Below are 25734 nucleotides of genomic sequence, written 5' to 3' on the forward strand. Positions count from 1 at the left end.
AGAGTGTGAGGTGGGCTACGACTTCATCACTACATAAGCTAATAAATAACTACAAACTCAACCAAGCCAAAGTTTGAATATCTCTACTTAATAAATGGAATAAAACAATTAAATAACAAAGAACAATCATTTAACCTCGTGCAAACTATCCGGCCATTGCACTAAAACATGGTAACCCCGAGGCTCTTTGCTGCACAAACCCTTTCAAATCCATTACTAGAGTAATTTGATTTCTCTTCTGGTTAAATGGGCTGATTATGATTTTAATGGATTGAGTTACTAAATATAATTATTTTATGGGCTGAACAGTATACAAAAATTAAATATACACCACAACTACTAATTAAAAAAATTGATCTAAGACTGAAGCCCACCCCAGCCTTTGGGTTGGCTTTCCCCCGTTGGCGTCACATTATTATTATTAATTACTAGTAAAATCTATAAAATACAAAACTCACTGCAAGAATAAATATTCTGAGAATTCATATAATAAAGAAAGTTCAAATTTTGATTTTGAATGAAAATAATGTTCCAGCAAAAGAAAAAAATTGGAAAAAAAATAGTTATTGGTTTGGAAAATGTGGTCAAAAGAGACAGAGAAATGTGTGTGTGAGACATGAATATAAAAACTGAAATATTAGTTTTTCCTTCCGGACATCTTAGTTTTAACTAAAAATAGTTGGGTCATTTTTGTAGAGGTTAAATTACCGAAAACAGTTTTTCTGTGAAATATGGATATTATTAAATAGTAAAAATAATTTTTAATAAAATGATAAGTGATCCGTCTTACTACTGAAATTAGACCAAAGACTAGATGTTTGTTTTTAATGAGTTGCAAACTATGTAATAATTTGGGAAAAAATTATTTGACATAATGATTATTCATGTTAGGAGGCGACATTAAATATTCCTTGTTGTTCTGTAATAAATTTAATATTATAATAAAAAAAATGAAGAACAAAAAAGCACAAAAGTAATAAAATAAAAAGAAAAACAAGGGCACTAAAATACCATTGTGAACTCACACAAAATGCAGCAATTAATTAATGCCTTGCTGTTGGAGGTGAAATCGATATCTAATTTAGTGGAATGTACTTTTTTCTTGGGCTGCCTGAGATGATCTAAATATTAATCCAAACACTATTAAGAGGTTGTATCTGGGGATTGGTTCATGCTATCATATCAATAACAAATGTTAAAAAAATATATGTAACAAATGTTAAAAAAATATTAGTTAGATTAATTGTTGGGATAGTATCCAAAAAATTGCATTGAACAACGATTTTTTTCAGTGCAACTTGACGTGAGGTGGAGAAATTTTTTGTTCTACTTAAGAGTTTAGAACCCAAGCTTCTGCCTTTTGTACTTGAAGTTTATGTCAACTCAACGAAAAGGTAGTGACTCTAACAACCTTTTTAAAAAAAAAAAAATAATTCGTCACACTGGCAAAGGTTAATACATTCCATGTGGAAAACCCCTTAATGGAGATTTTGTCGTGGTTGTTAGCATCTTTAATCCTTAAATAAGAAAAATTGTAGTGCTTATTATTCGAAAACTTGTCTATAAGCAACATACTGGAAAGAATATAAGAGCTTGACCCTAGGAAACTTATATATTCCTCAAGAAATGGCAAGTATCTTTATGAAGAACTATAACTAAACCGCAAGAGAGCAAAGAATTAACAAATTTATACGATCACTTCACCAAAAAATTCAGGCGAAAAACCCACCAAGATCCACCAATCGAACACTCAGGAGGAGTTTATTGAGAAATACTTTGTTTACACCTCCACCATCCTGTATCTTGGAACATTTCCACAGCTTAAATTTTCATGGGAAGGGACATACCTCTGACATTTGTCGTTGAAGAAGTGTAACGATCGTCTAGATCTTTCAGTAACCTCTCTTTCACCTCACAGATGCACATAAGGATTGTCGACTGTACAAGCCATGCACACCATTTGGGAGTTGCTGCCGGTTTTTTTTTCGTTTTGTGACAAGCGTAAATCGTTCGCCGTCTCTTGTCTTGTTCATGTTTACATCTTGCATTTGATGAGTTTTTCTATCATTCCCATCAAAGATCTTTATTATTGCGCTGTCATTTGCAATTGCTTCAGCAGAATCACTAGAATATTCATACTTCTTGTCACTAATAGGAGTGATGCTAGTGGGGTCAGAAGAATTCTGTACTGAATTTATCATGAAACTTAGAATCTGTCTTGCTAACTCTGCCTTCACTGCATCAGACCCGTTTTTCTTGGTCCTTTCAGTTACTTCTTCAACGAGATTCTCTCCTCCAGAACCTGAATGCACCGTTTCGTCATATGAATTGGTATTGCTGCCAGGTTTTGAATCTTTAGCGGCTGCGTTCATTTGCCACGCACTTCTAGGAACAAATGCAGGTGCATTTGGATTCATGGTAAAGCCATTTAATTCAGAAACTGGGATTTGGTGATTTGGGAATCCATGTCTGACCCAGAAAGCATGGCTTGCTCTACGATACATAGGCGATCTTGGACCACAAGGAATTCTAACAGCAACTGATTGAAACCCCATTGGCTCTGCGAGTGGACCTTGGCCGGCCACTAAGTCATAGACACTAATGGCAGAAGTGGAGTTTAATGAATGAGTCAAAGAGTAGGAACCTGGACTGAATGGTTCGGCAGAAGCCGAAAGCTTGGTTCCATTTGTTTCTACAGAATTCTCCTGGTTGCCGGGATATGAAATATCTTCAGCATCCGAACAAGAGTTTGCCAACTCGGACCTAGCTTCAAGAACTTCATCTTCACTGTCCCCTTCTGCATTCTTGGGATCTGGTAATAAGTCTTCTACAGAAACTCCTGCCCTCACATCCTGTTGTGCTGTCACTTTTGGACTTGTGGAGAACCGATTGCCAGATTTTTCGTCACTTAATTCTTCTACTTTCTCCAGTAAGGGCTTTAGAACCGTACCTGGTGCTGCCACGGCTACTTCTTTGTATGACAATGATTTTGATGCTATGAGAGTGGCAGGAACTGGAGAAGCTTTAGTTACTGATGCAGGACTTCTGGACATCAAAATTTTTGCCTGCGCTTTACTTGAACCATCAGTCGTATATAAGGTAGCTTGCTTCAGGGGAGACACTTCAGCAGGAACTGTCTTGAATGTCCCCTTACCCACCAGTGAAGTAACCTCCTTTAAATAACTGCCATCTTTAGAATTATCTGTCTTTATCTTGGCAAGATCTGGACGCTTTCTGTTAAACTTTCTACCAGCTCCATTACTGGGCCGTGATTTCGAATTGGCTTCCTGCCACCCTTCTAAATTCAATTCTTGAATGCCTTCTTCTGAAAATGGACTTACAAAAATAGCTTCGGCGACAAATAATGGTGCTTGGGAGGAGTTGGTATCTGACTTTTCCTCTTCACTGCTACTTTCTTTGGTTGTTACACTGATTTCTACACTTTCATTCCTGACCGCGTTTTCATCTTTTCCCCCTTGCTGCTCTAGATGGGATTTTTCAGCAACTGGAAAAACCTAATAGAAAATATTGCAGAAAGTAAATTTGTAGCCTGAGAAGAACCAAACGTTTATCTATTCAATAAAAAAGTCAGTAATAATAATGATGAGTGCATATCTCATATAACTAAACGAGTTTGCATCAAAGAATAGGAACTAAATGTTGTTCACCACAAAGGTCAAGAATAATCAAGAAAAACCATCATGGAAGAAAGCTAAGTTTTATCAGAGAGTTGAATGGCAGGAATAGAAAATTACTGGTATTACAGTTCTCGGCAACATAATTTAGCAAATAGAGATCAATTCAAAAGAAAATGACATGCACAACAGCAAAACAGATCTTCATTCATGTAATAAATTTTTTTTTTAAATAAAATAATTTCAATAGCTGATTTTCTTGAATGGAACGAGGAGGAGAAAGTCTCTATGACCCTAGACTTCTCCCAGGGTTTTAAGTAGAACATTTTGCAAATGGAGATCAATTCAGTGCGCACAAGATGAAATTCAAAGAAAAAAGTCTTTAATTCAACTAAATTTGATTTCGATACCAACATCATCAGTCAAAGGATAATGAACTAATGAGGGGTCTTGGTGAAAAATCTCACCTACATAGTTGTACATTAGTGATCTGTGTAGGGATGAATTTGCCATAAAAAGGTTCTTGTTTCTTGCTAAACAAAAGAGAATACCTTAGAACGACGTTTCCTCTGAGCATCAGCTGATTTTGGCTCCTGATCTGAACCTATATAATCTAGGAGATCTGACACACTGCACAAGAATTTTGATTGTATTGGTTTTCAAAATATGGAAGATGAAAGATCAAGTAAAATTGAGGTACCATATGGATACCTCAGATGGCCTTTGCTGGCAATAGATGCATCTGGTTTGGGAGTTCCATTACGTGCTGCTTCTTGCTGTTCCAAGGCTTTTGATTCAAAATATTCAAGCCATGCAGCAGCATCCTACATGTACTCAGAAAATATTATCTACCCAACTTGCCTAATGTTGTCACGAATTTGTTAAACCTTCATAGCAAGCCATAGTTAGAGTGTCTGTCTGAAGGTTCATTCACAAATAAAAATTGCAGTCATGATCAAAACAGAAAGCTCCCTAGATTTCCAATAGCTATAGGCAGAAGCTTTTGGCAGACGGTTTTCATATAATATGCATGTACTTATGAAATTCACAATTCTACAATAGAGCCTTTCTGTAGATGAGTTTAAACTGAATGTTCCAAAGTCGGCCAACTTGGAGAAGAAAAATTGCAAGTGCACATCAAGAAACAAGGGCAAAGGTTTTCCACCTTTCAGCATGGTGCAAATCATAAATAGCTAATAAATGTAAGCCTTATAGCAAGAGGAAGGCATGAGTTCATAAATTTGTGAACCTGAGTCCGGAGATCCTCTGCTCCCATTTTAGCCCGCAGAATTTGCAATGTAGTTTGTTCATGCTGCACGCTCAGGGAATATGCTTCCATCAATGAAAATGCAATGGCTATCGCATGATAGCTAGCAGCAGTCTGTCAGACAGTGATAATCATATTAACTGCCAAGTTCCATTATTTTTTCGGTAAGCATGGGCATGATATTCATGCATGCAAATAAGCAGCAGCTTGTTTGTCATGACTTGTTAGTGCATCCACAGAAAGTCTGAATATGGACATCACATGGTAGCACTAATGGATTTGTACAGAAGTTACCTGTATGTGATCTGCACCTAATAATCTTTGATTGCATTTGAGGGCTTCATGCAGATATCTGAGAGCGACATGAACATTGCCCATACCCTCTTCCATCATAGCCATATTTATGTATGTAGCGGCCGTATTAGGATGAGAGAGTCCACATGTAAAATGAAGAAGGTACAGTGCACGGTTCACATATCTGCTCATAGACAAACACATTGAAGTTATCGTTAAGTAGCTAAGAACAAGAAGAGATGCAAGAATTTTGTGCTGAAGGAGGAAAGACCGGAAAAAGGAGGGAGGGGAGAACCAATTAAAATAAGTAAATTTCATACAAGATAAGAAAAGTCTATGTCGTTATTAAGAAAATTACTATGCATTGAAAAGGACGATACTCATCACCAGATTGATCATGAAAATATAAAGGATGCATGGGAAATAGTAAGAATCACAAGATTTTTCTTTTTTTAAATTGCCTCCATAGACCGGAATAGCATAAATAACAAGTTTGACGAAATAAGTTTAAATGCACCCAGTTTAGCAGCTGAAATACATTCTTGGATGAATGGCTGACTACATATGAAACAGGGATACAATTGAATTTCAGGATATCCAACCTTGTAACTTACTTTCAACATAGAAATTATTTAGATGCACCTTTATAGGATCATGATATGAGAGCAAAACGCAATTCTAGATGATAAAATCACTTCAAGAATCTAACAAGCATATCCAACTCACTTTAAAGCCAACTCAATGTGTTGAAGACGGTAATAAAACACTGATAAATCTCCATAGCTTTTCATTGTATCAGGATGATCAAGCCCAAGCTCCCTCTCATTGATATCTAACGCCTTTTGCTGATAAATGGTTGCCTATAAAAGAACAACTAAAAGACAATCAAGTTGAATATCCTCCCATTCGATAAAATTATGCACTCATAGTTCTGCAGGCACTATATCATGGCCTATCCTACTTCGGGAAAATGGTCTTACATCCTGTAGAAGCTAGATAAATCTGCATAATATCGCTCATGGAATTCCTGACAATAATTAAAACTTTGACTATTTCATAAGATCCAGTAATGATGCGGTGCAGTTGCATATATAAGAAACACAAAAATTTGTCTGTTCTTTTTCAGGTTTTCAGTAAATGCTGTTAAGAACACTATAACTAGAACTGCCATTCTTTTATTATTGAATGGACAACCATCATAAAACAATGTTTCATCATGGAAATTCAAATTTCAATGTCCCCTCAGGAGTATTGCAGTTACTCTTCAAATTTGACTTAATTCTTATAATGCCAACCTCCACTCTGACATCCATACATCATTGATTTATTTACTTAATTTAATCAATTCATGAAATATTTTTTTGTGGGGAGGGAGAAGGAAGTACTTGGTGACGTATAATTAAGTTATATACATCAAAATCAAGTTGAAAAACTTCATCACCTGATCAAAATCTCCAGTGTGGTATAAAACAACAGCTAGAAGACTGTAAGCGCTTGCAGTTGTTCGATGATATGGACCACAAACAGCAATCATCTTTGCCAGAGCCTTCAGTTAAAAATTAAGCGTAAATTTTTACCTATGGAGACATGAGAACAGCACAAATCACTTACATACAGGGAACAACTACAGTACCTTTGTTCCATATTTAACAGCATCTTCTAGCTTCCCTTTGTCAAGTGCAATCTTGGAGGACTCCAAAAGAGTTCGCCCATCAGCAGAAGAGCATACTACATGCTGTAGTTTTGAAGTCCAAAGATGTTATCATAGATTACCTGATACTTGATTAGATTTTCTAGTTTTTGCTTGCACCTACCTTGCAGACTGGTACCAAGCTGATGACATCAGATTTCTTAAATGGAGTGGAGCTGTCCATATCATAGTCTTTAGGAACCAACTCTAACCCAACCTAAAAAAGAGAAAAATTACCAAATCCTTCCAGGTTATACAAAATTTAGTAGAATAAGTTAAGGTAGAACCTTATGACAAAGTCCTCTGAGTACGGATAACTTTCTCAAATGTCGGAATTCATCTTTCAGTTCCCAACCAAATTTTTTCATTAGAAATACATGCAGCCATGTTAATTTGAGCGCTTGATCTTGCACGTCATCATTTTTGGATTGGGAAGACCCTAGCAAGAAGTTTAAGGTTGCGGCTATTGAAGTGGACATGCTATCCATGCTCTGAACAGAAGCAATTACAGCTTGAATCAAATGTTTAAAGGCTCGGGTAACCATCTCATGAATACAAAGAGACTGTATATGAGGAAGCTTCTCTGCAATTTCAACCTGTTTTAAACAATCATATTTATCCAACTTGAAGCATGAGAATTTCATGCGAAACACATATAAGCGCATATGTACACACACACACAAAGGCAGATTTTCACCCACCACACGACCTAAAGAATGCATTTGTAGCCCTCTAAGATGCATGAAGTCGGTCAATGTATGCCCATCTACTGGAGAAAGTTCCAATGATGCAAAGTCTGCAACCTGAAAAAGTAAAAGAAATAACCTCATTCTTTAGAAGCACTCCAACAGTTCATTATGACTACATTTATTAGCGAGTGATACCAGCTTAGGCAGCGCAACATCATCATAATATCCCTGTGCCATCTTGACCAGCTCATCCACTGACTGCATGTTGAAGCAGTGAATTATAAGGACCCATGCCATGGAATTATCCTAAAAATTGAAGGAAAAAATAATAGTGCTTGAAGAATTAGCTCAAACTGTTCGAGCCGAGCACTTCACCCATCTTGCTTCGTGGTGTTCACGCGGATCAAGTTACATCCACTACCTTCAAAAGGATAGTCTTGGAATTTCATATTTCTGACCCCAAGAACTGCCACAACATCTTGCCAGCAGACAAAGCTACAACCAACTATCCTTTTTCAAGACTAAGAAAATCAACTTGTTAATCTATATTATAGCCTTATGGCACCTAAAATGCCATCAAAGACACCCATTCCTTCTCAGACAAGAGACCTGAGTAGAGGGAGAGTAAGAATTTGTACTACCCTATCCATCCAAGTCAAAATCCAACTCTTGTGATTGTTTAGTACTTCCGGCAACCAATAACAGTCTTAAAGTACGAGTTTCAACTCCAGTGGCCACTAGAAGACTAGAACCTTGTATGCTAGGATGTAATGAGAGTTGTGTAGAGCAATTTATGGTACAAAAAAGCACATATACTACTTGAGATGGGGCATGCAGCCAACAATAAAAAAGGAAGGAGGTAGAGACGATTGGAGAAAGGATATCCGAAACTGAAGAGCTCTTCTCCAGTAAATATTAGGGTGTAAACCTAGATACACTATTAGGTTACAAAAATAGCCATCTATGCTCACTTTTCTAGTACTTATCTATTTTGAATCCAGCTCAATGACCCATTCTCTTTCCTTTCTTCCTGCATCAATCGACCTCATTCTCTTGGAGGCCGGAGATCGGCATTCGAGAAGTAACAAAGAACCATTGGATTACTCTTTTCATCCTTTTAAATATACAAGTTCAAAGTTATGAAGAGAACCATTGGGTCAGGAACCATTTTTCTTAAATTTTTGTCATGTTAAAAAATAATACCTTGGTATGAAGACCGACCCCATTTTCTTTCAAACGTGAAATGGCCTCTTCTGGAACATATTTCAGCAACTCAGATGTAGACTCAAAGATCTTTGATTTCCCCATCTTAATTTCCATTTCTAGGCTGCTGGATCCAGCACAATGCTCTTCATCCTTTAGGCTAGGAGTTGGTGCTTTCTTTTCCTTCTTCGCTAGCATTTTAAATTGTTTCCCGAGTCCTTTGATTACTTCTTTCTCTCGCTTGTGACCACCAGAGCTTTTATCTGCTGGTGTTTCCTGCTTTTGTAGATGCTGTACCCAACAAGAACCAAGTTCCCATCTGATGGAACATATTGTCACAGCAGGACTATCTACGAGCTTTCTCATACTATCCTTCATTACTTTTTGGACCAGACATCTTGAAGAGCCAACATCCATCAAATCAGGCCGGAGAGTTGGGCCTCTGACAGATGATTCAGTACATGTCTCATTAAGCATTACTCTTAAACTGTAAATAATTGAACCACTTATCCATATATAAAACATCTCTTTTACCTAATTTTAATGAATTTTCATTAAAAAAATAATAATAATAATAATAATAATAAGGATACAAGTAAGTCAAAATGTCAAATTGTGTAGTCAGTTTTTCAGAACATGCGACAAATAAGAAAGACAACAAATGATTCAACTAAACATCTAGGTCCAAGTTTGGCGACTCGCCTACTTACATTGTGAAACATAACCTTAAGGAGACATTCAATGGATCTAACAAGGAAGCCACCCACTTAGGTATTGAAATGAATTTTAAACGATATATCGTATTATGAACTACATCTGCAGGCAAATGTTCTAATGTTCCTCTATCATATATTAGCCACCAATTCCTTATCACACAGCAACAACTTGTGGAATCCATTGTAAGCAATGCTTCAACTGAACAATGCTAATGCTAGTGTACCAGATGCAAAAAACTGAGCAATAGGAAATTCTAGCATGCAGTCAAACACATTGTGTGTAGCACACATTTGCAATAAGCAAAGATGAGTCATACAACCTATTAATGTTAAGCGCATTGGACCCCCCATCTTCTTGATCCTCAACTAGAACATCTTGAATAAGGCTCTTTCCCCTTTTAGCATTTCCAACTACCTCAACTGTTGCAGTGTAGCCGGACTGCCTCACAACTACTGTACCCAAGGAAGAAGTATCCTGAAAATAAGTAGGACACTTTTCACTCTTGCAGATAACAAAGTTTGCCTAGCTAAAGAAGGGAGTATTGAGGGGCAATGATGTAAAACAGAGGAATTCAATTTGTCATATAGTTTACGATGGGAAAAGAAAGTTAGCATCATACACAAATTATGATTATCAAAAGTGACACAGTTAATTTGCTTCCATCAAATAGATGTGACCTCTTTATGAGAATGTGAGGTGATAATTATATGATATTCATCTAAGAGAAAATAAGAGATTGGCTAACAGATTAATACTCTGACCCACATCAAACTTTATGGAAAGAAACAAAGAAACAGGCTTACTGTTGAAATTTAAAGAATTCACAGATGGATAAATTTGAGAAAGCAAAAATACACAAATTTAACTCTTATTTTTATATGGGGAATGCGAAATAATGAGCTTATCTACTTTTTCTCCATTACAAGCTCCCGTAAATAAGACAGATTAATTTCCTAATTCTCTCCAAAATGCATTTCTGAAAGAAAGGAGTTACCATGTGTAATTTCACCTAATCATTGACTAGAGGCACCATCATTTCAGAACTTTTATTTCAAAAACTGAAACAAAATAAGCTAATAATCTTTAAACCTATAGATGAATGTTAGTTATTAAAAATTAAAATTTCATTTTTGGCAGTGCATTAATCCATTAGCTCCATTTTAAAAGACATGATAATCAGGTGTAACAATGCAAGGTGATTAAAAATGTCCGCCAGCCAAAAATTTAATAGTTGTGCAGAGAAAGTAGGAGATACTCACATGTACGACTACACTTTCATCTGCAGTTATTCCTTTAAGTAGATTTTGTCGAGAAATTTCTTCAGCAGAATCATTAGAGGTTTTAGAGCCAAATATCTTTGATTCCCTTTTCAAGTTTGCTACCACATCATCCCTTTTCACGGTAATATAAAGGTCTCCAACGCGGCTCTCATGCACAACTGAACCATGAAGAAAATTTGCAGTATCATTAGCAGTGGAATCCATCACTTTTTGTATGGATGAAGCAGCTTGAAAGATGGCGACATCTAGAAAAAGATTATGAACCAAAAATGCTTTCTATCTCGAACCACTCTCTCTTCTTCAGTGTTACAAGGAAGGCTAGCCAATATTGCAAAATCTGTAGCCCACTGTCTACTATCATACACTCCGCATCTTCCCTGGCCTCCACCATTTCCTCCCCAATTCTCATCCTCTCTAGGAAGGGGCATGAAGTTCGGTGCAGAATCAACAATAGACGGAGGAGCAAGCCACGTATTGGCACGGAAACCACATGGCAGGTTACCGAACTGAAATGAATACCATAACAACTCATTTCTCCTTCAAGTATAACCTTAATTGAATGAGAGTTTCCTAGCTAAATAAGAGGTTACCTTATTGTGCGCGATGAAAGCTTTTATCAAGGATGCATATGCCTGCACAAAAAGTATCAATTAATTGTCCTATAACACGACAAGGTCTTAACACATTTGGATTTTGGAGAAACAAAATCACGTGGAAATGTTCACATTGGCAAAAGCTTGGCTTTGTTGTTGCAGAAGATCCACCAAAGAATGGCTGTGCAAAACTTGTTTGCCTAAAGTGTAGAACCCTTTCACATTTGCCATCACTTGTATTGTCTTCCCATTGCATATTTTTATCTGCAACCATGTCGTAATATCATCAATTGTAACAGTCAAGTATTATCTCGGATATCACGCTCGATCCACCTCTTTGTACAATATTTAAGACTTGTATACATAGGTTGAGCCATCCATTGTTCAGCAGCTTTCTTGTAGATAGAAGCCAAATGGACTTAGCTGGAAGTTCTCTACTTAAAATCTTTTGGATAAATTATAACTTAATCTTAAGAAGAAGACAATGAAACTGAGACACACATATATATATATATATATTTATATATATATATGAGTTTGAATTGTGAATTACTTAGTTATCTTTTCATTCACAATTACTTCATTAATGTTTTATTTAGTTACCATTTCAATCACCATTACTTCATTAATGTTTTATTTGTTTATTTATTTAGATGAGATATGAGTTTGAATTGTTAATTTACTTAATTACCATTTCACTCATCATTACTTTATTAATGTTTTATTTATTTATTTATTTATGTGATTTTTCAATTTTCTGAACTAAAGATTGATATTGAAAATAAACTTTCTACTCTTGTATTAAATTTATTAGATGTCTCAATATACATCTCAAGCTTACACTTTTCTACAAGTGTTATAAAAATTATGCGAGAAAATATCATTTTTCTTATGGTTTTTTCAAATAAAATTGATATTGAAAGCAGATTCTATATGCTCTTCTACAAATTTTCTAATATTTTATTTGCAATATAATTTGATTATTTTGAGTTATTTAAACTTTATTCATAGAAAAAAATTAATGAAAAATTAAAAAGAATGAAAATTATTTTATATTTTTCTATTAAATTTATGCGATAATTCTTATAATTTTTTAATTAAGATAATCTTTATAATAACTATGAATAATAGTGCTAATTTATTATCATTTGTTAGAAACTAAATTTTTTATATATGATATTTTAAACTGAATGTTACGTATATGTGTAGTAAAAGGAGAAAGTTAAACAAAATTCACTAGGAGTTAAAAGTTAGCAAAAACAAAATTAATATTTAACTTAATAGCAAGTTTAGGGGTTTTATTTTAACATCATTATGATAATTAGTTAATTAAAAAAATTTATTTGACAATCTCTATATGCACTTCATTTGAAAATATTGTGATTTTGGTTTTAATAATATTCATTATTTTATTAATTTTATTTTTATTGTTTTCCATTGTAAATAATATTTTGATGAAATTATCTTTGTTAATTTGATAGAACTATCATTATGTAATAATCACACGAATTGAAAATGTTATATAAATAAATGAATATATTCTGAAAGGAATTTTTATTCCTTGAAATACTTTCCATGATTATCTTTGATATTTTGCCTTTCTAGAGTTTGATATGATATTATAATATGAGCTCACAATATCTTTAAGATATTATCCTTATTTTTAAAAGATTTTTTTCCTAATGAAATTGCTTTTTTGTCTAGGTTAAATATGACGCTAAGGAAAAAATGTGAAGGTGATGAGAGTGAGGATTATTAGAGAGCCAAAGGTATTCGAAGACAAGTTTTGGAGATCGAAGCTAGCTCATACTGTTGTTGCCGAAAAGTTCTTACATCCTATGACACCAACACCTAATCATTGTGTTGATTAGGGTGTTGATTTTTTAAGGCTTTTTCTTTCTCGGTTGATGCATCCGATATAGTTTTTATTATACGGTTTGTTAGAGGTGTAGGATGCAATTTGTTACTCGCCTTTATAAGGGAGTTGTTTGATTCTTTCACTAGTATTGGGTTTTTGTAAACTTACAAATTTTCTAGTGAATTATTTTGCCCTGAGGCACCGCACAAGTATTTGATACTTGTGCATAATTTATATCTCGTCTCTCTTATTACTATCGTTATTCCAACTACGTTTAGGTGTGTTAAAATTATAACTTCCGCTGCATGTTGTCGTGAGTGTTACAACACCTACGTACAACACCTATATTCTGAAACACACAACACTCACTCTCGACTTACACATACACTGTGGAAACAGAACTTTCAATTGGTATCAGAGCTTCCACTTGACGCTACTAAGTGAGATCCTGTTTTGTTTTGTTTTCAGAGTGAAAAGGGATTATGGAAGGAACAAATACTGTTTTCAGGCCTCCCGTGTTGGACGGATCAAACTATGTATTGTGGAAAGTAAAGATGAGGGTTTTCATAAAATCCATTGATGAAAGAGCTTGGCAACGTGTACTTGACGGTTGGAGTCCACCAAAACTCACGGATGCTGATGGAGACACACGACTCAAACCTGAAAGTACATGGACTGTCGATGAAGTGCAAACTTCAAACTTCAATTCGAAGGCTCTCAATGCTATATTTTCATCTGTTGACACAAGGATGTTTAATCTAATCACCACTTGTGTATGCGCCAGAGATGCCTGGGAGATACTCCAAAAGCACTGTGAAGGATCTGCAAGTGTGCGTAAAACTAGGCTAAGGATGGTGACAGCAAAGTTCGAAAGTTTGAGAATGGAGGACAAGGAGTCCATTCTTGAGTATGACTGCCGGTTGAGACAACTCTCAAATGAATCACATGGCCTAGGAGATCCCATACCACACGAAAGATTGGTAAACAAGGTTCTGAGATCACTTCCTGAGAGATTCAATGTCAAAGTTTGCGCCATTGAGGAATCTAAAGACACTTCGAACATCAACCTGGATGAACTCATGAGTTCCCTAAGAACTTTTGAAATGAATCTTGATCTGCAGAAAAAGGATAAAGGGAAGACTATAGCCTTTGAAGCCTCAACCGAATCATATGATGAAATTCTTCAACTATCTAAAGAGGTGGATAAGTCTGATCTAGGTGAAGAATCGATCTCTCTTTTTACTAAGAAATTTGGTGACTATTTGAAGACTATGAGAGAAAAAAAGAAAATTGGACAAAAGTCTGAGCTGCCCAATAACTCCACATTTGCAAAATCACAAAAGTTTACTCCTATGAAAGGACAGTTTCGACCAAAGACCGAAGTGCAAATTCAATCTAATGTCAGAAACCTGGACTCGGTGCAATGTAGAGAATGCTCGGGATATGGACACTATGCCAATGAGTGTGCAAATCGTCTTAGGAAAAACAAAGGCATGACTGTCACCCTGAGTGATGAAGAATCTGAAGATGATCAAGGATCAAATGAATCTGAAAATCACACATCATTATCTACTGTGATCAAGGAGAAACGCTCAATGCAAATCAATCCTTTGGGTGTTGCCACAGGTGTTGCAATACCTGGTCGCAACACCTCTTCGAATCCTGTATGTCTCAATTCTACAACCCTTAATGAATCAAGTCAGTCTGAAAATCAGGAAGAAGATGATGATGAGATCACTCTAGAAAGTGTGCAGACGATGTACGAAGAATTATATGAAGACTGGATCAAAAGAACCAAAGTAAATACAATCCTCTCCAAAGAAAATGTTGAGCTAAAGTCACAAATTTCGCGACTTGAAGTAATCTTAAGCAAGAAAGATTTGGAGCTATGCAAAGTCAAAGAGGAACTTGGAGAAGCAACTCAGATTCTTGCCAAGATGAATTCAAGTACATCCAAACTTGACTCACTTTTGATGATTGGAGAGAATGATAAGGCTGGACTTGGTTATCCGAATAGTCTGTTTGAAACTGGAGAATCTTCCAATACTAAGGGAAAACAAACTGTTTTTGTCAAAAGAAGTGTTGAAACTTCAAATACTACACAAACTGAAAAGGGTGCTCCATCACAAGGGCGAATGTCTATCAAGAAGTCTAAATCCAGAAAGCGTCACTTCATCTGTCACTACTGTTTTAGACCTGGTCACATCAAACCCTACTGTTTTACACTTAGAGATGACTACAAAAGATGGGAATCTAAACAGGTGTTGCCACAGGTGTTGTACAACACTCGGCGCAACACTGTCAACAGGAAGGCATCGGTAAAAAAGATTTGGGTACCAAAGACTAAGATTCAATGCTCTGTTATTTATACTTCATTAAAGACTAACATTGCAGGAATATGGTACTTTGACAGTGGCTGTTCACGCCACATGACAGGTTCTAAAGACCATTTGATTGACTATGTTGAACTAAGGAGTGGTCATGTGACGTATGGTGGAGGTGCTAAAGGGAGAATTGTTGGCAAAGGAACCTTGAATGTTGATGGACTGCCTAATCTGCACAATGTGCTTTATGTAGAAGGGCTTAACTCAAACTTAATAAGCATAAGCCAACTTTGTGATGACGGTTTGCATGTCAAGTTTGATAAAGACAATTGTGAAGTATTTGATAATACTAATACTCGTATTTTGACAGGTATAAGGTCTGCTGATAATTGCTACCAACTTGGAGAAGACTTAGTATGCAATCATTCAAAGATCTAACAGGAAAAACAATCGAGGATGAAGTTGATGGGCTCCTGAATACAAGTGAGACACTGCCTACCTCAGATGTTGGACCCGGTGTTGTAACACCTGAGACAACACCTGCATTGGCAGAATCATTTGATGAACCGAAAGAGAATACTGAAAATGATGATGGTGTAACCGATGAGGGGATTGACATTCCCAGCAAGATTCAGAAAAATCATCCGTCATCTCAGATCATTGGAGAAACATTTGGAGGGATGCAAACTAGAAGAAAGGAGAAGGTAGACTATCGGAAAATGATGGGACTAGTATGCATGACTTCCGTGTACTCTCAAGTAAGTCACTCTTGTTTTGTTTCACTCGTTGAACCCAAAAATATAAGTGAAGCCTTAAAAGATGAATTTTGGGTTGATGCAATGCATGAGGAACTTGAACAATTTGTTAGGAATGATGTGTGGGATTTGGTTCCCAGACCCGATAATGTGAATGTCATTGGAACAAAATGGATTTTCAAAAACAAAACTGATGAATCTGGAATTGTTGTAAGAAATAAAGCTAGGCTAGTGGCTCAAGGGTATACTCAAATTGAAGGAATTGACTTTGATGAAACATTTGCCCCTGTTGCTCGGATTGAATCGGTTAGACTCTTGCTTGCCATTGCATGTCACATGAACATAAAACTATATCAAATGGATGTGAAAAGTGCATTTTTGAATGGCATCTTGAAAGAAGAAGCTTATGTAAGCCAACCTAAAGGCTTTGAAGATCCACACCATCCGAACCATGTCTACAAGTTGAAGAAGGCGCTGTACGGGCTTAAACAAGCTCCTCGAGCATGGTATGGTAAGCTTACAGAATTTCTGCTTGACTTAGGTTTCAAACGAGGTGAGGTTGATAAAACCCTTTTCATTCAAAAGTCAAAGCATGATATTCTTGTGTGTCAAATTTATGTGGATGACATCATCTTTGGTGCTTCTTCTCAAAAGCATGTTGATGATTTTGTTAAATGCATGTCTACCACGTTTGAGATGAGCATGGTAGGAGAATTGAGTTTCTTTCTTGGCTTACAAATTAAACAAATGCATGATGGTATCTTTCTATGTCAATCTAAGTATGCCAAGAATGTGGTAAAGAAATTTGCTGCCGAAAACACTAAACACTTGAAAACTCCAATGGGGTCGACTGAAAAATTGTCCAAAGACGATGTTGCTGCCGGTGTTGACAACACCCAGTATCGCAGCATCATAGGCAGTCTCCTTTACTTGAGTGCAAGTCGTCCCGACATTATGTTTAGTGTATGTTTGTGTGCCAGGTACCAGGCTGATCCTAAAGTCACTCATTTAAAAGCCGTTAAACGAATTTTGCGCTATATATCTGGAACAGTTGACTTAGGCTTGTGGTACACCAAAGAAACAAACACCAATTTAGTAGGTTTTAGTGATGCTGATTGGGCAGAAAATTTAGATGATAGAAAAAGTACCACTGGGGGATGTTTTTATCTTGGTAACAATTTGGTGTCATGGTATAGTAGAAAGCAAAATTGTGTGTCCTTGTCCACTGCTGAATCTGAGTATGTCGCAGCTGCTAGTTGCTGTTCACAACTGTTGTGGATGAATCAAATGGTTAAAGATTATGGATTTAACAGTGACACTTTAATTATATACTGTGACAACTCAAGTGCAATTGATATTTCAAAAAACCCAGTGCAACACTCTCGAACGAAACACATAGACATTAGACATCATTTTATTCGAGATTTAGTTGAAAAGGGTATAATTCGAATAGAATTTATTAGAACTGAGAACCAACTGGCTGATATCTTTACAAAACCTTTGGACTTTGAGAGATTTTCCAATCTTAGGAAGTCTCTCAGCTTGTGTGCGCAATGATCACTCAAGGATGTTGTCTGCGGTGTTACAACACCCGTGGACAACACTTGGCATGCATGTACATTTTATTTTTAGGATGCTAGACATATTGCATACATCATGTTTTGTGTATAGTCCGTACAAGTGTAGGATACTGAATGGCGTGCTCTCAGGTGTGAATCGAACTTTCTATCAAAATTCTCTGAAGTATGAAGTGTGCTCAAACTAAGTCGATGTTCATGTACTACATGATCTTATCCACTAATGACTTCGAAATATCCTTGAGCAATAAGGTGAAAAATAGAAAAGAGGATGAAATAGAACTAATTTTTGTTTAGAAGAAAATGGAAAAAGCTACCTAGAAGAGTCCAATGAAGACCGTTCTTCTAGTGTGGGAGCTACCACTTCTAAGTCAGAATACAGATGGAAAAAGCTACCTAGAGGAGTCCTTTGAAGACCGTTCTTCTAGAGTGGGAGCTACCATGCCTGAATTAAACATATTTAAGAAAGTTTGAGTCCAACCTGTGAGTGTTGCCAAGAGGTGTTGCCAACACCTAAGTACAGACTGATCACAGTTTTACCACATGTGTGTTTAGCTCCTTTCTGATCATATCATAGGCATAAACTTAGGTCATTCATACTGCTGTTTTGTGAATTCATCATATCCAGTGAGGTGCCAGTTTTTAATTCATGAAATTCGAAAGATAACCCAACAAACTTACTCTTGAATATTCTTGATTTCTAACTGATTGTGGGGTTAATTTGATGTGGCGTTTTGTTCTGATTGGGTTCTTGAAATAATAATTACACCGGTTCAGAAAAAGTTACCGTTGGGTGAGCGAAAATCTGATTCGGAAAGGGCTGTAGTCGCGACTTAACAAAATATTACCGTTGGAGGGTAATGCTTAAATTCTTACGGGGGTATAGAGATTAGCTTTACTGTGCACTCTTTCCCTCACATTCTCAATATTTCGCATACCCTTGTTGTTCATTTGTTTTTCGCGCAAATCATTTGTGAAAATTTCTGTGCAGTTCGAAATCTTTCTACCACTTTGTTTCGTGATTCTGCTGATGGCTGGGTTTGATCCTCAAGATATAAGGAGTGAAATGGCTGCAAGTATGGGTGACAAATCACCTAACACAACACCCACAGCCGAAACCGATGTTGCGGGGATGGAAATCGTGGGTGTGGCAGATGAACCAATCCCATTGGAAATTATCGCCCCTGGTGAACCCGGAAACGAAATTTATGCTGAGAATCCACCAGATTTCGAAGCCCTGAACAGAGCATTTCCCCCTGCCCCCATGCGCAGAATGTCAAAGAGACAAGCAGGGTTCGACCCGGACTTTGTTCCAACCAAGAAACCACGGGCTTCTACTACTTCTAATCTTCTGGACACCGATTTCTCATCGGGGGACGACTCCGATGATGCTGATTTTGAGTTGGTGGCTCGTCCCAGACCCACTGCTGCAGCAAAGGTATCGAGTTCTACCTCTGACACTGGAAAACAAACCCCCACTCAAAATCCCCAAAGTCCTGCTGGTGAAGGAACCTCAGGGAAAGCTGATGAAGATGAACAATCTTTGGCGGAATTTCTTGCCCACCTCAAGGAAGAAAAAGCTGCCAAGAAACAAATCCTTAAAGAAGATGAACCTGATTCAGAAATGATGAGGGAATTTGAGGAAAATCAACCTGGAGCCTCTGCTAGTTCCTCTTCCTCGTCCGTGTCTGACTTTGAATCGGAAGAGCAAGGTGATGATGACTCTGTGAACTCTGGTTCTGAAGCTGGCGAGTCTGCTGATGAGAATGCTGCTACTGGTGTCGGTGTTGAGGAGGATGTTGACAACATCGAGCACAACATCGACTCTACTGACTATGACTTAAGTAAGTCCTTTTCCCCCAAATTTTATTCCGAGGATGCCTTGGTGTTGTGGCCACTATTTATTCAGAGAGAACTGATAGAAGAGAAAAATATTGATGTGAATGCTTATGGGCGATACAACCTGATTGAATTTCTCAAGCACAGACGGTTGCTATCCACGGTTACTACTGCGGTACCATACTGCCGCCGTGTGGTACTGGAATTTTATTGTAATCTCTTGAAGAGTGTTGGAGTTGAGGACTCAGTGAAGTTTGGAAGAGTGTTTGTGCGGGATAGCATTTACAATTTCTCTCCGTCAGTGATCAATGCTTTCTATGACACCTCCGATGTTGAGGAAGCTGACGAGGAGCTTGACATACATTATGTCACCTCTGTACTTACAGGAGGAGTGATCGCTGTTTTCCCTGACTATCCCAAGAAGCTGAGTGCTGCTAATCTCACTTCTTTCTACTCTGTCCTTCATAAGACGGCAATTTGGAATTGGACCCCTTCAACTAATTCCACCACAGTGACCAGATCTCAAGCCATCGTACTATTTAATATTGGCACTGGAAGGCCCTTCAATTTTGGTAAGTTGGTGTTCAGGACAGCATTACAGTATGCTGAAGGGGATTTCAAGAAGACAAAACTGCCATATCCCTCACTGATCTATGGAATCCTGGAGTCTCAAGGGTTCATTCGGGATATTGATGAAGATCTCTGCCCGGTTAAAGATTTCTTGAAGATTTCTCCTGTGTATTTTAAAGGCAATAGACAGATTGATCTGCCTTGGATAAATTCCAGTGTTGCTCCAGATGTTGGCCACACTGAAAACACAACATCGAAGCCCCAGCCTGACCCTGCTGATACCTATGAGTCTCTCGCTGCTGGTCTACCTCCTGCACCTCCTCCTGGTTATGTTACATTAGCTGTCTCCTACCTTCGAGCTCAAATTGACTATGGTCGTCAACAGATTGCTCATGCCAAGAAGACGATTGACTATTATGAAAATCAAATTGCAGACTATGAGCTTCTTCTTGCTGCTAGCCTGCATTCTGGACAAAAAAGGGGAGTAGATGATACAGCCATAGCTGGAACCAGTGGAGCCCATATGGATGATGAAGATGATGATGGCAGTCATGATGAATGAGATTTTGAGCTTTTATGGTTTGAGTTTTTATGTTTTCTCTCTCTGGATGGTTCTTGTATTTCTTACCTTTTAAGCTGACTTTTTATGGTTCTGTTTTGTTCCTCCTGATTAATGAACTATTTCGGTGTTATGACTTGGCTGTTGCAACATCTAACATACAACATTGGCAAATCGTTCAGGGGGAGTCACTGAGCTATCCATTCAGGGGGAGTTCAGCCTAATTGCTCACTTGTGGGTTGTTTTGTCCAGAAAGGCAAAAAGGGGGAGATTGAAAGGAATTTTTATTCCTTGAAATACTTTCCATGATTATCTTTGATATTTTGCCTTTCTAGAGTTTGATATGATATTATAATATGAGCTCACAATATCTTTAAGATATTATCCTTATTTTTAAAAGATTTTTTTCCTAATGAAATTGCTTTTTTGTCTAGGTTAAATATGACGCTAAGGAAAAAATGTGAAGGTGATGAGAGTGAGGATTATTAGAGAGCCAAAGGTATTCGAAGACAAGTTTTGGAGATCGAAGCTAGCTCATACTGTTGTTGCCGAGAAGTGCTTACATCCTATGACACCAACACCTAATCATTGTGTTGATTAGGGTGTTGATTTTTGAAGGCTTTTTCTTTCTCGGTTGATGCATCCGATATAGTTTTTATTATACGGTTTGTTAGAGGTGTAGGATGCAATTTGTTACTCGCCTTTATAAGGGAGTTGTTTGATTCTTTCACTAGTATTGGGTTTTTGTAAACTTACAAATTTTCTAGTGAATTATTTTGCCCTGAGGCACCACACAAGTATTTGATACTTGTGCATAATTTATATCTCGTCTCTCTTATTACTATTGTTATTCCAACTACGTTTAGGTGTGTTAAAATTATAACTTCCGCTGCATGTTGTCGTGAGTGTTACAACACCTACGTACAACACCTATATTCTGAAACACACAACACTCACTCTCGACTTACACATACACTGTGGAAACAGAACTTTCATATTCGATTTATCGTCATTATGTATTTTTATTTATTGTGTTTTGATATATTTCGATTAATAAATATTTATAAACAAGCTGTTATTCAAACGATTTTAAAATTTATCTAAATCTTTATTTTTCATTATTAGTCACCTACGTGCATCGCACGTGATCATTCCTATTTCCTAGTATATATATATATATATAACTGAGCAGAACTAGTTTGACCCTCTGCTTATAACAACACGATGGCATTTCATGCAAAAATATTAAAGCTCCACATAGACTCGAAAATTGCATACTAAAACATATAATGTAAGTATGCAACAGTCACAAGGAATACTATATCATCTTTCAGATGAACTAGGGATCAAAGAAAGTATTTTTATCAGAATGTTGCACTTTTATGTGATAACCAAAAATAGTACCACAGTCTGCAAACAAAAGAATTCAAATAACCGCACTTGTACTGCGAAGTAGTCACCATCTTGCGGCATTTCTCCATTACATTCCACTCTTTTCAAATCTGCAAAATTTTAGCTTCAGAAAAATGTACACGATTCTAATAACTAGACATAATCATAATAACAGTGGAGGAAGAAAGTGATCTGACGAAGTATGGGAGGAGATAGGTGAGAGAACGAGAAGAAGTCGTAGAAATCCGAGAGCTTCGGAATAGGCTGGATCTCCAACATATCGTGACATTCCGATATCGCCAGTGGCGTAGTCTCCGGTGACCTCAACTCTTCATCGCGTGGCGGTGCCATGGCAGCGCTCTGTTGGATTTTGTTCTTCTTCGGTCGAGATTCCGACCCACCACCCTTAGGTTTTCCGAATCGCGTCGTGCAGGCGACGATGTCCAAAAGCCTCCGGACGTGAGATACAACGAGCGACTCATCAGAGTAGTCCTCTGTAGTGACAGTGGCATTTTCGTTAATAACATGGAATCGGCGGGCGAAATATAAAATGTGTTTATTAAGTCCATTTTTTGTATTCAAAGCACGTTTTTCACGTATAAAGTCAGTTTCAACGCTTTTGATTATTGCAATCATTAAAGAATAAAATCGACATAAGAATTAGAGGTAACATTTTTATTTATTTAAAAAGAGAGATTTTCTTGACTGGATTAACTATTCTAATAAGTATTATTTGAAATTTTTTACTTAATTAAACTACTAAATTTACCATCTTTAATTTATTTAAGGTAAAATAAAAAATACTCACCGCTTACTACAATTAGATTTCGAACCTAAAAATTCTTTCTAAATTTGAAATTTTGGTGTCGACCAGCTTTGGCCACCATGGATGGACAAAAAAACTTTAACCTTTGAATCGAAAATTGTTAGCACAAAACATGGCTTTCAAATTTGGTGGGCAATTAATTACATGGGTAGGTAAGAAAGACTCATTTTTATTTTTATTTTATTTTATTTTTAAAAATATATATATAATTTTTTTTACAATTTAAGTTGAATCACTTATATAAAAATAATACTCGACATGCCCTTTATTAATTTCTTTTTTCTTATTCTATATTTGACTCAACGATGATTGTAGTGAATGACAAGCATGGGAAAGTGATTGGCTTGATACTTAATAATTCTTGAAAAAGGCCAATCCATAGAGGCGGCTATAATGTAATGCTTATTTAATTTACTTTCTCAGAATAATGTAATTCTTCATTAATGTTTTATTTCTTAAAAAGAAAAATCAAATTTTTGGGTTCAAAGAAGAAGTTCAATTATTTGCCTTGGTTGGTGCAATGTAATGAGATGTCATACACTTTTGCAATGTAATAAAGGTAAATGAAAAAAAACCCTCGAAGATATAATAGAAACTAGTTATTCTGCACACGCGATGCATGTGTGTACAATCTTTTTTATCATTATCAATGGATTAAAGTGAAATTTAACAAATTATGAAGGGACTAAATTGATATTTGAATGGTTGAAATAAAAAAAATAAAAATAAAAGTGTGTGTTGAAATTTAAAAAACAAAAGTGTAATATTAGTATCATATAAGGGTAAAATTAGAAAAAAAAAGTTGGTGTCTTCCCTAGGTAGTTATTATCATATCCTCACACTTAATAATATAGTATAGTATATATTTGTCTCATTTTCTCCATTTTGATGAGTTTAATAAGTTTTCTTGATTATCCAAGCAGCCTTTTTTACATGAACTAAAAATGAAGTTTTCGATCAAATTGAGGTTACAACTCAATCCAATATAGAATTTTCTTACCCAACCTCCCACTTATTTTAATGGGACAAAAGTAATAAATTGCAACACAAAAAATTATCAATCTAGACCTCACACTAAATTAAATTTTTAATGGGGATCCACAATAAAAAAAAAAACAACCACCTAAATATTCATTTAAGGCATATTTATAAATTTTTTTACCACCCCATAACCAAATACTTGATGGTACATCTAGGAGTAAAAGTTGTGCCTACCTTCAACCATTCTCAGCAAACATGGCTTCAGGCTGGTGACTTCTAGTTTTTCACTCAATTTCTGTCCTTTTACCTGTTCTCAGACACACAAATCCAAAAAAAAAAACAAAACCCATTTTTAATTTGTTGTTTTTATTAAACTTCAATACCAAGAAAAACACACAGACCAAATTGTGTGTCTGTGTGTGATATAAATTTACCTCGTGGGAAAGAGAATAGTTTGTAAGGTGGCATGTTTCAACGTTAACTGCCAACAGCTTCTTCACATCAAGAATCTTGTCTGTCGAGATACCCTTCATTTATGGATAAAAAAATTAAAAAAAAATGAAAAAATCGAAATGGGATTTTCGAAAAATAATCAAATCAAATGTGAATACTTAACAATAATATATCAAATTTAGTACCTTGAGCACAACTTGAGTCTCGTATGGGGTGATTACACAGACATCAAGAACACTCGGCACAACTGCAAAACCAAGAAAAAAAACTCACAGAAACAACAAATATATATATATATATATAGATTCCAAGAAAAGATGCTCACCTTTCTCTTCTTTCTTTTTCCTTTCTGATTTAGCTTTATTTCCCTTGCTCCTACTCGACTTAGGTGCCATTTCTCGCCAATCCTTTCTTTATTTTCTCTTTTTTTGAAAGCCAAAAAAACAAGAAAATATTATATGTTCATATATCTATATATAGTTAAAGCAAAGTGATCAAGTAATCCAAGACACATATGAATGCCAAGAGGAAGAATAGAAAAGAAGAAAAGCCAAGAGAAATCTAAGGAACCATGTATGATTTTTTTGGTAAACAATGGAAAAAAGAAGACAAGAAGTAGAAAGGGAAGAGAGAGTGTGAATTTTGAGCTGAGCTTTTTGGTGAGAAATGAAATCTTGTGAAGGTTTGGTGGAGAAGATAGGATAAGGGTTTTTATATATGGGTTTATATTTGATAAGAGGATTTGCAAATAAATATTGGCCTCTCTTTCTTGGTTTCTTAGTTCTCCATTTGCTATTGTTATTATTACTATATATAACCTGAATTTTACACTTAATTTGTTAATTATTTAAAGTTTTTTTTGTATATTAATTTTTTTTAGCCAATATAAACGGAAATTTCGAATGTTAGTTTATGATGTATAATTTTATAAACATGAAATTAATCTATATTTTTGAAACATAATATATGAATTACAAATTATTGGATGTCCTTCCAATGCAATACATGTGATGTCCTTTTCTTGTGAGGAATTATAGCCCATGCATTATTTGGACTCAAACAAGAATTAAATATTTTTTTTTTAATTTTTTAAATTTAAAATTTTGAAGAAAAAAAAAGGATTAGCAGGGTTGAGAGGTAGCCATTGGATTCCTGACACGTGGGATATTTTTATTGGGCCTTCTTTGCTCCAGCCGGGTTGCTTGTTTTTATCAAGCGTTGGCATCTTTGAT

General features: G+C 36.1%; 1 pseudogene; it reads right to left on the reverse strand.

Annotated features, from left to right (window-relative positions):
- Positions 1-1575: 1575 nt before the first annotated feature.
- Positions 1576-25204, reverse strand: LOC140803443 (protein REDUCED CHLOROPLAST COVERAGE 3-like; annotated as a pseudogene).
- Between the last annotated feature and the right edge of the window lie 530 nt (positions 25205-25734).

The sequence above is a fragment of the Primulina eburnea genome, chromosome 10 (assembly GCF_022965805.1).
Source record: "Primulina eburnea isolate SZY01 chromosome 10, ASM2296580v1, whole genome shotgun sequence".
NCBI lineage: Eukaryota > Viridiplantae > Streptophyta > Magnoliopsida > Lamiales > Gesneriaceae > Primulina > Primulina eburnea.